Raw genomic sequence first — 17,850 nt, 5'->3', positions numbered from 1 at the left:
CGAAGGGCTGTGCCCCCTCTCCTTATATAGGGGAGAGGGTGGCTTACAAGGGAAGGAACCCCAGAAACCCTAATGGGATCTTTGACTAGACAAACTACTTTACAAAGCTACTTTGGCTACCGGTAATGCCGGTTTGCCTTTAATCAGAAGCCGTGACATCCTCCGGCACCTTTTACGTCATCCTCTGCCTTTGGCGTCATGGCTTCGATTAAAGCTGAAGTGCTTCGCTCATCTTTGTCTTCTAGCTCTGGAGAGCATCTTTGACTGGTCTCTGCCGACGTACTACAGTGTTGTCTGTTCCGGTTATCCCGGTACGCTCTCAGCAAGTTCCGGTATCCCCTCCTTGGGATACCGGTATGATTCTCTGAACCAACTTCTGCTATCCGGAACAAACTTTAAACCGGTACTTTGATGGCCTAAACCATCCGGTTTTGGCATGCCTTTGGCATACCGGGGGTCATCCCCCCAACATTAGTCCCCGAAGCTGGTATAGTCCGGTGGATCCTATCCAACGGACCATGCCAGGTTTTCCTTTCTCAAGGTACCGGTTTAACCCTTCCGGAATCCGGATCAAACTCTTCGGCGTACTTGCCGAACTCGTGTATCTGTACCGGTTTTGTCCGGCATCTTTTGTCATTAATCCTCTCCTCGACGAAGTCGAAAATATCTCGAGTACCGCACCTGTCAGTGACAAGCGCACTGTGCCTGGCGCGCGACAGTGTCAGTGGTCACTTCGGTTCGTCTTCTGTGCCAGCATTTATGGCGCCGCACCGGATCCGCGCGGCCGTTCCGGATCCGTGTGGCCCTCCCTGTGTTTTTCATTTTCCGCGCGTGTATCCGCGCGCCACGTGGCGGCCCAAGAACCGAACCGCCGCGGCCCAGCGGTTTTCGGCCCACTACGCGCTCTCCCTATTTAAGGGGGGAGCAGTTCCACTTTCTTCTTCTTCTCACACTTGCCCCCATTCTCCTTGCGCTCTCAGCTTCTTGCCTCCCGTGCTTCCGCCGTCGCCGTTCTCCGCCGAAGCACTACTCCGGCGAAGTCCAGCCGCTGCTCGTGCCGCATAGGTGACCCTCCGCCGTAGTGAGGATCCTCGAAGATCTTCGCCTGCCGTAGCCTCGGGTTCCCGCAGGCTCCCTCTGCTCGCCTACGCCGCCGGCCTTCTCCGATGACCAGTAGCCCGTCGCTCCTCCGGCAATCCTCTTCGCCAACGTCTCCGCCGCCTCTGGTTAGTCTCTAGATCCCAATATCTTCTTACTTGTCTTGGCATTTCTGTTCTTGGGGCGCTAGGATATTTATCTCCACTTTTTCTTGCTTTTTCCCCTTTTCGTAGATCTTCGTACGAGGCTAGGACTTGGGAAAGTTGTTTGTGAGTAGCATCCGGCGTCTTTAACCAAATGTCAACCGATCTCTATCCTTCCGAGGCTACCGGCAGCAGCCACCACGACGAAGCCTCCGATGGCCTCACGGCAGATCTTGCCCAGAGCGAGGCTGGTACCGGTAGCTCTGCTCCTGCGACTGGTAACCAAGGGGAAGCCGGCAGCTCCAGCCATGGCGCCGGAATAGATCTGGACTCCTACACGAGGGGAGCCTGGATGGGTTCCGATGTGACCCAGGCGGATATTGATTGGCTCTACCGCTCCCGGAGGATTCCGGAAGAGGTTTGGTGCTGGATCCCTGGTGAGGAGCGCCAGCCTGAGCCTGAGCCGGGTGAAATCGTGGTCTTCGCCGCTCATTTTGAACGTGGCTTAGGCCTTCCAGCGTTGGACTTCTTCCGGCGCTTTCTAGATTTTTACGAACTTCAACCCCACCATCTTCCTGGCAATGCCATCTTCTACCTTTCTTCTTTCACCGCCTTCATGGAGGGATACTGCGGTATCACTCCTTCTGTAGATAACTTCTCTTTCTTTTATTATCTTCGGAAGAACTCTATCCAAGATAGGGAACTTCCTCCGCCTAAACCCTTTGTCCGGTGTGGGGGCTGCTTCTTGTCTCCCCGCTCCGGAAGCAACTTCTACAAACTCTCTGGTCTGGACTCTGCCAGACCTGGCAGAGGACTTTTTTCTACATCCGGAACGGCGGTCTGGAAGACTTCATTAATCTTCCAGCATATGTTCCCGGGCTGCCCTCCATGAAGAACTGGCTTCACAATCCGAGGGATGACAAAGAGTCCATCCGGATCGCCGGCTTCATCGACATCAACCGGGAAGAGACCAACCGCTGCGCAGAGGATCTGGTCCGCGTCTTCCTCGCGCGCCGGGTGCTGCCCCTTCAGCGGCGCGCCCACAAGATCAGCGAGATGTCGGGTCCAATGGACCCGACAAGGATCACAACGCATCGGCTTAGCCCTACCGACTTGGTCCTTAAGGCCAAGCAGATCTGCCAGAACCCGCTAAGTTCTAGCGGGAGATATGGGCTGGCCCCCTATAGCCGCCGCAACTCTCCTCCGCGGCGAGTAAGGCCTTGAGATCTTCGGAAAGCTTTTCCGGATATCACCGCGTGTATTCCGTTCTAATGTGTTGTTTTTGTTTCAGAACTTTCGCCGGATCAGACAGGAGCATCCGGCTTCGTACACGCCGGATCGCATCTTTCAGGACGACTTCGACGCCGATCCCTACGTGAGGGGAAGGCAGCAGATGGGTCGCACCCACACCCCTCATCCCGGTAAGGACTCCGGTTTGAATGACGAGGCTGTTATACTTGGCATTTTTGCTCCTTCGTTTTCTCATCCGCCATTTTTTTATTTCTGCAGACCTTCCCTCAGCAGGCTCCGAGGGCCGGAAAAACAAGGCGCCCGCAACCGAGGCCGGCTCAAGCCATGCCCCTCCTGCCAAGCGCTCCCGGCAGGAAGTCGTTGGCGGTAGGAAGGTTACCGCCAAGCATCACCGGAAGATGCCAGTTGCCTCTGGGTAAGCTTCCATCTCTTTCGCCTCGCGGTTCTTCTTCCGGTTGCTCTTCCTCAACATCATTTTCTCTTTTACCTTTTCAGGCCTGCCCTCAAGATTACCAAGAGCGCCTCTGGCATGAGGCCGGAAAGCTCTGAGGGTTCGCCCATGGCCTCACCTCCTCCTCAACCAAGTCCGGTACCATCTGGTGCCGGCAAACCTTCTGCCTCCCCCTGGGGGGCAGCACAAGTACGGGGCGCGCGGCCCCTAAACCTCCACAGCACCGCGCGGAGGGGAAACCTGTTTCTCCTCCTAGGACCCAAGATACCGGCGCCAGCAACATCAGCGCCGACGCTGAAGACGCCGGGCAGGGGGAACCTCTCGTTCCTCCTGTCCCAAAAAAGAAGAAGAAGAAGAATACTGCTTCCTCCCCCTCCAAGGCCGTGCCGGACTCTTCCGGGCCGGCCAGCTCCTCTCCGGCAAAGGAAGCTCCTGGGGGCTTCTGCGCCGTCCAAGACTCCAACGCCTCCACCGGCCGCTTCTGCCGGCGGGCCCGCTCCTGCGCCTTCTTCAATGGTGGTGCACGCCAGCCGCACCTCCGTCGTGGCCGGAGAATCGGTCTCAGCTCAGCTGGGCCGGATCACCGAGCTAACCCACGGAGGGGTCGAACTGGGGCATCTTGCTGATTACGCCCATAAGTGGAATCAGGCGGATCTGTCCCCTGCGATCTGCGGCCTGGGGAAGGACAAGCTGCCGGTTGCGGACCCTGCCGGCCCCCGGAGCACCGTCCAGCACTTTGGCCGGTTGCGGAGCGCCGTCAAAGAATTTGACACCGCGTGGCACGACGCCAACAACAATGTGGTGGTAAGCTGCACAAACTCAATTTCTTTTACATCCTTGCCGGTTTTTACTTTTTTCGGATTATATATCTTCCCAGTCCCCGAGTTTCGGGTTGAGAGCGCAGCTCTCAGCGCGAAAATTTGTTAAGAACTCAAAACACGGCATAGCCAGTCCCCGAGTTTCGGGTTGAGAGCGCAGCTCTTTAGCGCGAAACTTTGCTCCTTGCCGGCATATTTCTTACCGAAACTCTTTTCAACTTGAACAGAGCACGGCGAATACCCGGAAACAGCTCTTTGAGGAGCTGCTATGGGAGCACCGGGAGCTTTCGGAAGCCCACAGCCAATGCCAAGGTTAGCTTTTTGTCTTCCGGCTTCCTTTTACCGGTTGTTTCTTCCTTTAGGTACTTATACAATTTTCTACACTTCAGCTGTCCCGGAAGCCACCATCGAGGCCCTGTCCTCCCAGGTCGCCGCACTCCAAGGTATCCTTTCTTTTCCGGTTGCCCTGCATCTTTCCATTTTACCGGAGTTATTTTTCTGTTAACGCTTTCCCTTCGGGCCTGCAGCTGAAAAGGAGCGGCTCACCAAGGAGCATCAGCGAGCTCTGGATGTTCAGAGGAACAACTTCTCTGAGCTGAAGGCACAGCTCAGGGCGATCGAATCCCGGCATACCCGGGAGCTCGAGAAGGTCCGGGCGGCAGCGGAGGCCAAGCTGAATGAATCCTTGGAGGAGTACACGAACTCCACCGCGGTTCTGCGGGCTGAACTGGTGGAGCAGACCAAGGCTCGGGAGGATCAGAGCAAGGCACGGGAGCTGGCTGAAAACCAGGTCGCCGCCCTCATGACAGAGCAGAAAGACTACGACCAGTTGGTCGTACAAACCGACACGCTGCTCCTCAGTAAGCCTTTCTTCTTTCCCTTTACTGCTTATAAGCTTATGTCATCCGATAGTGTGTCCTTATCCTCTTTATTTTCTTGTAGGGATCTTTCCAGACTCCCAGGAGTACGCCGTCCGGAAGGTGGAGGAGCGCCGGACAGAGCTGCCTTTCCGCGACCGGGAGCTTCCCTGGGATGCGTATGACCACCTGGTCGCGCTCTCCTCGCGGGTTCAGCACATGCGCGCCGTAGACCGGCACTTGGTCGATCTGCCTGATCATGCCAAGGAAATCTGCAAGGTGCTATGGCCTGAGGACGCTGTGCCGGAGAGCGTAACGCTTCTCTCTGACCGTCTCAAGGACGCCTGCTGGAGGATCCGGGAATGGAGATGCTCTACGGCTCGTGCCGGAGCAGATGCGGCCCTGCGCGTCGCCTGCTCCTGGTATGAAGACTTGGATCTGGATGCCTTCCATGCCGTGCGCAACGAAGCACCAACAGACATGGATCCGGTCTTGACCGCCAAGCGCCAGGATCGTGCCTACCGGATTGCGGAGTTCGCCCCCTTCCGCACCTTCATCCCTCCCCCTCCCGAAGTCAAAGATGCGCTTTCTGACAACGAGGAAGAGATCGAGGAGGAGGAAGAAGAAGGAACCGGAGAAGGTGCTGCTCCCCCGGAAGCTCCTGAGGCCGGTGCTCAGCTCCCCGTTGCCTGAACTTATTCTCTTGTGTCCTTGCATGTTGTCTTAAAGTTGCAAACTTGTTAAATTCTAGGGATTTCTATTTTCGTGCCCTCGGTTCCTTAGTTGTGCTCAGTTTTCCCCAGCTCCTTAGTTTTTCCTCAGTTTTCCCCAAGTGCTTGTTTGAAACCCGCAGAAGCAGCTCAGACGACAGGATTCCCGTTAAGTTGACCGTTCCGTGCTGACGTGTGGGGCCGCGTCGTGTGGGCCCGTGTCGCGTGGGGATGGTAGAAAGGGACCGCGTGGGACAGGACGAGATAGCGTTTGGTTGCATGTGAGCAGGAGATGGGTTTTGTCTCTCTCGGCCATTGGCATTTCCCTTTTAAGAGTACCTTTTCTGCCTCCTTCTCTCTGCCTTTCTTCACCTAATTAGTATCAAATCTAGAGAAGCTTGCATTTCTGTCTTTCTTCAATTATTATTTGTGCCTTTTGGCCCTCGTTGTTTGCCCAATATGGCAGCAAATCTAGTAGGGAGCCCAATCTAGTACTCCATCCGGTCCATATATATGTAGTTAAATCTAGAAGCAAATCTACGGGGAATGTACGATAAATTCACAAGGTCATATAGTAGAATAGGGATAGATAATAGGGATCCCTCCCTAGATAATAAGCTGCATTCAGCAGCCAAACATAGTAGGGTTCGAGGTTCTTCACAGCACCATCATACTAACAACATAACAACGAGGGATCCCTAGCTAACAACAAAGGGATCCCAACAACAAAATGGAGGAGGCGAGCAACAAGCACACGTTCGGGACTCCGCCTACCCCATCTGCCTCTGCCTCCACTTGTTGCTCCCCTTGGGAGCCTTGGGCTTGAGCGGAGGCATGCGCCCGACGGAGATCTCCACCCGCTGGATGCTGCGGAGGTGCATGCCGAGCGCCAAGTGCTTGGCGCGGAAGGAGTGGGGGTTCACCGACGCGCCGACCTTGGGGTTGGTGTTGCCGATGTTCTCGACATGCGTGAGGAGGCAGTTGAAGTTAGTGCCGCCGAGCCTCCTAGTGCAGAAGGGGCACCTGTAGACACCCTTGTCGATGGAGAAGTAGGAGACGTACTGGCCGACCTGCAGCCTCCGCAGCACCTGGCGAGTCTTGATGTCATGGTGCTTGTCGTCGCTGCCGACGTCGCTGCCAGACAGCTGATCCATATCAAACGGGAACTATTAGTGAATGAGTTGCAACGATGACTAACGTGCATGATAACAAAGTTAGGAAAAACAGAGGCAGCCTCAGTTAGAGTGGACACGATTATATGTCTACAGGGACGGTGTAAGCGAACCAAAGCTCATGCACAAAGATTTGTACACAGAAATGGTTCGCTGAACCCTCCCCGTAAAAATCTGTGCCCACCGATTTATCATAGGCAAAGAAACAGATTCCGGATCTGAACTTGAACACATTCCAGATTATTTGCAAAATTAAACGGTTGATATCTTTTGATTCGTGCATAAAATAACTGATTGAGATCCTATGATTACTTGCATAAATTAACTGATTGAGATCCCATTATTACTTGCATAAACTAACCGAACGGCCGAACCCCAAATCTTAAACAAAATCAAGGAGGGATCAAAGCAAAATGGAATAAAATCGGCGCAAATATTAGCCCAATACTCATCCATCCACAGATCCATCTACACCAGCAAAAATAGGGTTCAAAAAGGAATGGGGAACAAAAAAGGAAGCAAACCGTAGTTACCTCGTTCCATGGGTCCTCCATGGAGGTGTCGTAGGGGTTCGGGGGCGGGGCGTACGACACCTCCTCGTAGGGGTCCCATCCCGGCGGGAACTGAGCGCCACCGGCGGCAGCAGCCTCCGATACACCGGCGGAGGAGGCAGCGACGTCCGTTGAGGGGACGGCGGTGACGTCCGTTGAGGGGATGGCGTCGAAGAGGGAGGCGTCGCGCTTGGAGCCGACGGCGCCGTGGACGATGGGATTGGCATTCTCCTTGTCCATCTCGCCGGCAGAGGAGAGGGAGAGGGAGAGGGTTTTTGCTTTGGAGAAGATGATGGGACGTGAGAGAGGTGGCGTTGCGTAGGCGAGTGAGAGTGACATATATAGTGGGAGGAGGCGTCTATAAAGGCAAGGGGTGGTTAATGCGACCCGCGTCCTACGCGTCCACCGCTGCACGTCTGCACGTCTTGGACTTCTGCAATGCGACACGCGTCCACGATTGCACGTCTTCGACTTCTGCACCGTGACCGGCGTCTACGCGTCAACAATTGCACGTCTTCCATTTTTTCACCGCAACACGCGTCCTCGAGTCTAACCCTGGAAATTTAGATATACTCAGGTATAACCTCGAGTATTATACTAGCATTTTTTGTGTGCTCAGTTTTCCCCTTGAGTGCTAATACTGGCTAGTGCAATATGCTCAGTTTTATCCTCAAGTAGCTGGTCAACAGACAGTCAACAAATGGGATTAACTAGTTAAATGAGTCATTTAATGTGTAAAAAATTCCGAAAAATAGTGGCACATACTCATGGAGTCTTTACCACAAATTGCCAGTTCTCAAAACATAGATAAGTCATAGATAAATCAAGTTTTACCATAAATTGCCACTTCTCAAAGGCCTTCTCAAATCACCTAATAGCTATGAAGGTGCATGGTTTTCCACAATAAGCCCTTCCCAAAACTGCTTTCCCCAAAACATACTTTGTCTAAATGAGGCCACAATTCTCACACTCATGTATATTTGTATTGCAAATAGTTTTAGATAGGCCAAGATGGGTTTTATTGTACAAAACACGCATTTTCCATTTTTTAAATCTCATATTTGAATCCCTTGGTCTGTTTATTACATAGGTGCCCTTAGTTTCTTGATACTACTCAGTTTTGCCCTCTCCCTCCACAAATTCTCTCACACGTGCAACATTGCCCTGATTGGTCTAGCCCATGTCACACGGATCGTGCCCGCCGACCGTTGATCGTATGATCTAACGGGCAGGATAACCCCTCTCTCTCTCTGTCGGTGGTTACCTTCCACTCTCTAAGTATGCTAAAGGGCAGTTTTCTGTATTCATTTTCACGCGCTAAAAATTATAAACTCTTTTAGGCATTACTTTTCACGCAAAAAATGATAAACCATCACCGATTTGTTGTAGCCATTAATTTTCACGAAAAAATGATAAACCATCACCGATTTGTTGTAGCCATTAATTTTCACGCAAAAAATGATAAACCATCACCGATTTGTTGTAGCCATTAATTTTCACGAAAAAAATGATAAACCATCACCGATTTGTTGTATCCATTACTTTTCAAGCAAAAAATGATAAACCATCACCGATTTCTTGTAGCCATTACTATTCACGGTAAAAATGATAAACGAACCAATCTATCTATCTCTCGTATTTGAAGTTTGGAAGGGTTCACCATCTAGTTATGTTAACTTTCGAGGTTTTGACCTGAAAACAAATGGGTATTATAAAGGGAAATAAAAGTTCAAAAAAATGTAAAAACGAAACAATCTACCTATCTTTGTATAGAAGATCGTCTGTATGATTTTTGAGGTCATTTAGAGAAGGTAGAAAAAATCCCTTTTGAGAAGGTCGAAAAAACCTAACTTGTTACAAAAGCTGGTTTCAGTGAGACCTAACCAAATTTGGCATACATTATGCCATATCTATAACAACAAGGAATATCTAAAAGGGAAAGTTTCACAAAATTTGAAATTTATGGCGAAAATGATGCCATACATGATGTTGTTTTCGAGGTTTTGACCTGAAAATCAATTGGTTATTATAAAGGAAAATAAAAAGTTCGAAAAATATAAAAACGAAACAATCTATCTATCTATGTATAGAAGATCAGCTGTATGAAATTTGAGGTCATTTAGAGAAGGTAGAATAAATCACCTTGTTAGAAAAGCTGGTTTCGGTGGAGACGAAACGGCATGCGTTTAAGCAAAGTGATTTTTTCGAACATCTCCAAATGACCCCAAATTTGCCATACATGATGCCATACGTGTAACAACAAGGAACCCTATCTAAAAAGTGTCAAAAAAGTTTGCCCAACCGTATAGCTCTATCAAAAGAACCTCACCATGGCGCTAGTATAATTTTGGGCTTAGTTACAAACTTTCGTTACCTAACCTTCAACACGAAACTTGTTTCAAATCACTTTTGGCGTACAAGAAACAAATCCCTCCTTGATTCGAGCACCACAGCCTCCAAACTTTGCCGATGTCGATATCGGCATGGTCAGAACGGCTATGCTCGCCGCCACTGCTAGGTCACCGTCGGGATGCACCCTCAATCCCGTCCCCTCATTCGATCACTGACACACCGAGAGATACCGCCGAGGCCAATGCCGAACGTACATGCTGATGCCAATGCCGAACATGCATCCACGCCGATGTGGGCACGGCCACGCCGCCCCGCTATGCTGGACGCCACAGACCACTGCGAGGTCTTTCCCTTCGCCACCACACTCTTCTAGCACCCATCTATACACGCCAGAAAGGAGAGACACTAGTTTTCTCTACATTGCTCGCGTTCATGTCGGACACGGACATTCAAAGTTTTGAGGTAGTCGTCGATGTCGTCGACCATTTCTTCTCTTCTTTGCATGCTTAAACGCGTCTAGTTCATATCTATCTAATGCGTCTGGTCTCGCCTCATGCAGTTCTTTGTGGACGTCGATCTCATCTCGGCACCCCGCAGGCCACCTCCTCCGTGCCATCGCTCGTAGAGCTCCGTTTAAAAATCTATTCCTACCCGTGTATTGCCCCTTGTATCAGCGCCATGGCCCACTTGTCATTCGATATACCGAAGCCCCACTCGTGCGCGTTTTGGTCAGGGATACAGCGATGCTTACGGTCAAACAAAGATGGATGGTCTGACGTGTCTTTGCGAGCTCTACGTGGCCCCACTAGTCAGAAGATAACGGTCAACCATCGGGCAACCGGCCGTTACAGCATCTGTGATGGTTTCAGACAAGGTCTTGGGGAAAACTGAGGAAAAACTAAGGAGCTGGGGAAAACTGAGCACAACTAAGGAACCGAGGGCACGAAAATAGAAATCCTTAAATTCTACCCCGGTATGCCGGGGTTTATGATGTAAGATAACGGTCAACCATCGGGCTACAACAATTATGCTTATGCAGGTATCTGTTTACCGGTAAGTATTTAAGTTAAGATTTATGTGCTAACTTAGCATTTTGCATATCGTTTGCTTTGATCTTGCACTGTGAAGATTCCGGAATTGTTTCGGCATCCCCGATGCACACTTGGTTCTTTTACTTTGCCTCTGCCTACCTCTCTGGGTTTTTTGGCGTACGAGTTACAAAGTTCTTTTGCCAAGCAAGCATTTTCTTGAACTTAGAAAAAATTCGAAATTTTTCACAAAAAACCGGTATACCGGGGTTAGTTAAAATTTTCTGGATTGATTGTTCCCATTCATCCTCTTCGTGGTTCACGTGCTTAGGTCCTACCGGTTTATCTTGCTTGCCATGAAGCCGGTCTGCGGACAACAGCATAGTCGAAGACTCCGGTAGGTTTAGCACGTTACTAAACCGGAAAGAAAAAATGTTCACCAAACAACCGGTAAACTGAAAAATAAACACATTACATACAATTTTCGGTAGAGGCAGTCCCCGAGATCCATTCGAGGTGCCAGCATCTTTATTCATAGTACTTAAGGTACAAAAAGGAACTTCTTACAACACAACTTCAGGAATAGAAAGGACGCAGTAGTGCTATGTTCCATGGGCGCTTGGTTTCTTCTCCAGACCTGTCCGCCTTGCCTTTCTTTGATTCCTGTGCGTCGATTAAGTAGTAGGCGTCATTGTGCAGAGCCTTGCTCACAATGAAAGGTCCTTCCCATGGGGGTGAGAGCTTGTGGCGTCCCTCAGTGCGCTGCACTAGGCGTAACACCAGATATCCCTCCCGGAACACCCTTGGGTTAACCTTCCGGCTATGATAGCGTCTGAGGTTCTGCTGGTATATGGCTGTTCTTGCCAAAGCCAGCTCTCTTGCTTCTTCTAGCAAGTCCACATCATTTTCTCGGGCCTCTTTTACCTCTTCTTCGGTATAGAGCTAAACCCTTGGTGAATCATGAATGATATCGGTTGGGATTACAACTTCTGCCCCATAAACCATGAAAAATGGAGTGTATCTGGTAGACCGATTTGGTGTCGTCCGGATGCTCCACAGATGGTAGCTCATCTAGCCAACACCCTGGTGACTTTTCAAGTGGTTCAATCAGCCTTGGCTTGATACCGGAAAGCACCAGAGCATTTGTCCTTTCCACCTGGCCATTGCCTTGAGGGTGTGCAACGGAGCATAAGTCCAACCGGATATTGTTATCCTCACAAAACCTTTTAAACTCACCTTGAGCAAAGTTTGTGCCATTGTCAGTGATGATGCTATGCGGGTATCCATACCGCAAGATCACATCTTTTAAGAATTTCATAGCCGTATGCCCATCACACTTTGCGATAGGCTTCACTTCCAACCATTTGGTGAACTTATCCACCATTACCAGCACATGTGTCATGTTGCCCCTTGCGGTTTTAAATGGACCTACCATGTCAAGGCGTCAAACAGCAAATGGCCATGTCAATGGTATAGTTTTGAGGCCAGGCGCTGGGGTATGATTTTGCTTGGTGTACCGCTGGCAGCCGTTGCATTTTCGTACCAAGTCCTCAGCGTTTTCCAAAGCGGTGGGCCAATAGAACCCATGCCGGAACACTTTTGCCACTAAGGCCCTTGAAGAGGCATGGTGCCCACATTCTCCTTGGTGAATCTCCACCAACATTTCTTTTCCCTCTTCCGGTTCCACACATCTCTGGAGGACACCGGTAACACTCCTTTTGTACACCTCACCGTTGATGATAGTGTATGCCTTGGACCTTCTCTGGATCCTTCTTGACTCATTTTCGTCAATCGGCAAGGTGCCGTTGATCAGGAATTCCTTAATAGGTTCAACCCAAGTTGGCGTTTCCTGGACTAGGAATACCGGTACGTCTATCTCCATATTGTCCACCAGCATAGCTTCTTCCGGCTTAGACATCGCAGTCCCCGGGTCTACCGGAACAGTCCCCGAGTTTACCGGAACAGTCCCCGGGTTTCCTTCGTCAATATCCATTGGCACAACATGTGACTCCGGTACAAAAGTCGACTCTGACTCCGGACTTGGTTTGATCGACGGAGTCCTTAGGTGAGCCAAAGCCACTCCGGGAGGGATTTCCTGTCGGGAGGAGCCTAGCTTGGAGAGAGTATCCGCAGCTTCGTTTTCCACGCGCGGCACATGATGAAACTCACAACCTTCAAAGAATCCGGCAATCTTTTGCACGTGAAACCGGTATGAGGCCATGTTGGCATCTTTTGCGTCCCAATCTCCGGAACATTGCTGCACCACAAGATCTGAATCGCCATAGCAAATGATCCGGTGCACACCGATTTCTTTTGTGACCTTGAGCCCATGGATCAAAGCTTCGTACTCAGCAACATTGTTCGATGCTCGGAAGTGCACTTGTAAAACATACCGGAGGTGGTCTCTCTTAGGCGAAGTGAGCACCACACCGGCGCCCAGACCCTCCTTGAGCTTGGATCCATCAAAGTGCATCTTCCAGTACTCTACTTTGTGTTCTGGCGGTTTGTATTGCATTTCCGCCCAATCAACCAAGAAATCAGCTAAAGCTTGTGATTTTATGGCGTCCCTTCTTTCGTAGTCCGGTACATATGGTGATACCTGAATTGCCCACTTGGCAATCCTGCCGCTAGCATCTTTGTTTCCCATGATATCAGAGATTGGTGCTTCGCTCACTACTTTCATGGGATGCTCTTCAAAGTAGTGCTTGAGCTTTGTGGCGGCCATGTACACTCCATAGGTCATTTTCTGGAAGTGAGGGTAGTTTTGTTTTGAGAGGGAGAGCACCTCGCTCAGGTAGTAGACCGGTCTCTACACGGTTTTTCCTTCCTCTTCTCTTTCAACTACAACCACCACACTCACGACCCAATTTGTTGCTGCTATATACAACAGCATAGGTTCTCTTTCTAGAGGCGAAGCCAATATCGGCGCTGTAGCTAGCATTGTTTTTAGCTCTTTGAACGCTGCGTCTGCCTGAGGGGTCCAGACAAACGTATCGGATTTTTTCATCAAAGCATAGAGCAGTAGGGCATTTTCTCCCAACCTGCTTATGAACCGGCTTAGCGATGCCAAGCTTCCGGTAAACTTTTGCACATCTTTGAGCTCTTGCGGTATAGCCATTCTTTCTATGGCCCGGATTTTTACCGGATTAACCTCAATGCCCCGGCTGGACACGAGAAAGCCAAGCAACTTGCCGGCTGGCACACCGAAGGTGCATTTTGCCGGATTGAGTTTCATTCGGAACCTTCTTAGGTTATCAAACGTTTGCCTTAAGTCATCGATCAAGGTTTCCTTGACCTTTGTTTTTATCACAATGTCATCCACATAGACTTGCACATTCTTACCGATTTGATCAAACAAACATTTTTGCATGCAGCGCTGGTACGTTGGCGTTGCGCAAACCGAAAGGCATAGTAACATAGCAATAAGCCCTGTGCGGGGTGATAAACGCAGTTTTTATTTGATCTTCCTTTTTCAAGGGAATTTGGTGGAAACCGGAGTAGGCATCCAGGAACGACAGCAGTTCACATCCAGCGGTGGAATCAATCACTTGATCGATCCGGGGTAAAGGGAAAGGATCTTTCGGACAAGCCTTGTTCAAGTTGGTGTAGTCGATGCACATGTGATACGCGTACAGCACGCGTCCGTTGGGAACCCCAAGAGGAAGGTGTGATGCGTACAGCGGCAAGTTTTCCCTCAGTATGAAACCAAGGTTTATCGAACCAGTAGGAGCCAAGAAGCACGTTGAAGGTTGATGGCGGCGAGATGTAGTGCGGCGCAACACCAGGGATTCCGGCGCCAACGTGGAACCTGCACAACACAAACCAAGTACTTTGCCCCAACGAAACAACGAGGTTGTCAATCTCACCGGCTTGCTGTAACAAAGGATTAGATGTATAGTGTGGATGATGATTGTTTGCAGAAAACAGTAGAACAAGTATTGCAGTAGATTGTATTTCAGTATAGAGAATTGGACCGGGGTCCACAGTTCACTAGAGGTGTCTCTCCCATAAGATAAACAACATGTTGGGTGAACAAATTACGGTTGGGCAATTGACAAATAGAGAGGGCATGACCATGCACATACATATTATGATGAGTATAGTGAGATTTAATTGGGCATTACGACAAAGTACATAGACCGCTATCCGAGCATGCATCTATGCCTAAAAAGTCCACCTTCGGGTTATCATCCGAACCCCTTCCAGTATTAAGTTGCTAACAACGAGACAATTGCATTAAGTATTGCGCGTAATGTAATGAGTAACTACATCCTCAAACATAGCACCAATGTTTTATCCCTAGTGGCAACAACACATCCATAATCTTAGAGATTTCTGTCACTTCCCCAGATTCACGGAGACATGAACCCACTATCGAGCATAAATACTCCCTCTTGGAGTTACAAGCATCTACTTGGCCAGAGCATCTACTAGTAACGGAGAGCATGCAAGATCATAAACAACACATAGATATAAATTGATAATCAACATAACATAGTATTCTCTATTCATCGGATCCCAACAAACACAACATATAGAATTACGGATAGATGATCTTGATCATGTTCGGCAGCTCACAAGACCCGACAATTAAGCACAATGAGGAGAAGACAACCATCTAGCTACTGCTATGGACCCATAGTCCAGGGGTAGACTACTCACTCATCACTCCGGAGGCGACCATGGCGGCGTAGAGTCCTCCGGGAGATGATTCCCCTCTCCGGCAGGGTGCCGGAGGCGATCTCCTGAATCCCCCGAGATGGGATTGGCGGCGGCGGCTTCTCTGGAAGGTTTTCCGTATCGTGGCTCTCGGTACTGGGGGTTTCGCGACGAAGGCTATTTGTAGGTGGAAGGGCAGGTCAAGGGGCGTCACGAGGGGCCCACACCATAGGTCGGCGCGGCCAGGGCTTGGGCCGCGCCGCCTCGTGGTTTGGCCACCTCGTGGCCCCACTTCGTCTCCTCTTCGGTCTTCCGGAAGCTTCGTGGCAAAATAGGACCCCGGGCGTTGATTTCGTCCAATTCCGAGAATATTTCCTTACTAGGATTTCTGAAACCAAAAACAGCAGAAAACGACAAGCGGCACTTCGGCATCTTGTTAATAGGTTAGTTCCGGAAAATGCACGAATATGACATAAAGTGTGCATAAAACATGTAGATATCATCAATAATGTGGCATGGAACATAAGAAATTATCGATACGTCGGAGACGTATCGGCATCCCCAAGCTTAGTTCCTGCTCGTCCCGAGCGGGTAAACGATAAACAAAGATAATTTCGGAGTGACATGCCATCATAACCTTGATCATACTATTTGTAAGCATATGTAGTGAATGCAGCGATCAAAACAATGTATATGACATGAGTAAACAAGTGAATCATATAGCAAAGACTTTTCATGAATAGTACTTCAAGACAAGCATCAATAAGTCTTGCATAAGAGTTAACTCATAAAGCAATAATTCAAAGTAAAGGCATTGAAACAACACAAAGGAAGATTAAGTTTCAGCGGTTGCTTTCAACTTGTAACATGTATATCTCATGGATATTGTCAACATAGAGTAATATAATAAGTGCAATATGCAAGTATGTAGGAATCAATGCACAGTTCACACAAGTGTTTGCTTCTTGAGGTGGAGAGAAATAGGTGAACTGACTCAACAATAAAAGTAAAAGAATGGTCCTTCAAAGAGGAAAGCATCGATTGCTATATTTGTGCTAGAGCTTTGATTTTGAAAACAAGAAACAATTTTGTCAACGGTAGTAATAAAGCATATGTATCATGTAAATTATATCTTACAAGTTGCAAGCCTCATGCATAGTATACTAATAGTGCCCGCACCTTGTCCTAATTAGCTTGGACTACCGGGATCATCGCAATGCACATGTTTTAACCAAGTGTCACAAAGGGTACCTCTATGCCGCTCTGTACAAAGGTCTAAGGAGAAAGCTCGCATCGGATTTCTCGCTATTGATTATTCTCAACTTAGACATCCATACCGGGACAACATAGACAACAGATAATGGACTCCTCTTTTATGCATAAGCATGTAGCAACAATTATTTTTCTCATATGAGATTGGGGATATATGTCCAAAACTGAAACTTCCACCATGGATCATGGTTTTAGTTAGCGGCCCAATGTTCTTCTCTAACAATATGCACGCTCTAACCATAAGGTGGTAGATCGCCCTTACTTCAGACAAGACGAACATGCATAGCAACTCACATGAAATTCAACAAAGAGTAGTTGATGGCGTCCCCAGGAACATGGTTATCGCACAACGAGCAACTTAATAAGAGATAAAGTGCATAAGTACATATTCAATACCACAATAGTTTTTAGGCTATTTGTCCCATGAGCTATATATTGCAAAGGTGAAGAATGAAAATTTAAAGGTAGCACTCAAGCAATTTACTTTGGAATGGCGGAGAAATACCATGTAGTAGGTAGGTATGGTGGACACAAATGGCATAGTGGTTGGCTCAAGTATTTTGGATGCATGAGAAGTATTCCCTCTCGATACAAGGTTTAGGCTAGCAAGGCTATTTGAAATAAACACAAGGATGAAGCGGTGCAGCAAAACTCACATAAAAGACATATTGAAAACATTATAAGACTCTACACCGTCTTCCTTGTTGTTCAAACTCAATACTAGAAATTATCTAGACTTTAGAGAGACCAAATATGCAAACCAAATTTTAGCATGCTCTATGTATTTCTTCATTAATGGGTGCAAAGTATATGATGCAAGAGCTTAAACATGAGCACAACAATTGCCAAGTATCACATTACCCAAGACATTATAGCAATTACTACATGTATCATTTTCCAATTCCAACCATATAACAATTTAACGAAGAAGAAACTTCGCCATGAATACTATGAGTAAAGCCTAAGGACATACTTGTCCATATGCAACAGCGGAGCGTGTCTCTCTCCCACACAAAGAATACTAGGATCCATTTTATTCAAACAAAACAAAAACAAAAACAAACTGACGCTCCAAGCAAAGCACATAAGCTGTGATGGAATAAAAATATAGTTTCAGGGAGGAACCCGATAATGTTGTCGATGAAGAAGGGGATGCCTTGGGCATCCCCAAGCTTAGACGCTTGAGTCTTCTTGATATATGCAGGGGTGAACCACCGGGGCATCCCCAAGCTTAGAGCTTTCACTCTCCTTGATCATGTTGTATCATCTCCCTCTCTTGATCCTTGAAAACTTCCTCCACACCAAACTTAGAACAACTCATTAGAGGGTTAGTGCACAATCAAAATATACATGTTCAGAGGTGACATAATCATTCTTAACACTTCTGGACATTGCACAAAGCTACTGAAAGTCAATGGAATCGAAATATCCATCAAGCATAACAAAACTGGCAATGCGAAATAAAAGGCAGAATCTGTCAAAAACAGA

The sequence above is a fragment of the Lolium rigidum genome, chromosome 6 (assembly GCF_022539505.1).
Source record: "Lolium rigidum isolate FL_2022 chromosome 6, APGP_CSIRO_Lrig_0.1, whole genome shotgun sequence".
Lineage (NCBI taxonomy): Eukaryota > Viridiplantae > Streptophyta > Magnoliopsida > Poales > Poaceae > Lolium > Lolium rigidum.
The sequence above is the reverse complement of the archived record's forward strand: the minus strand, read 5'-3'. Positions refer to the sequence as shown.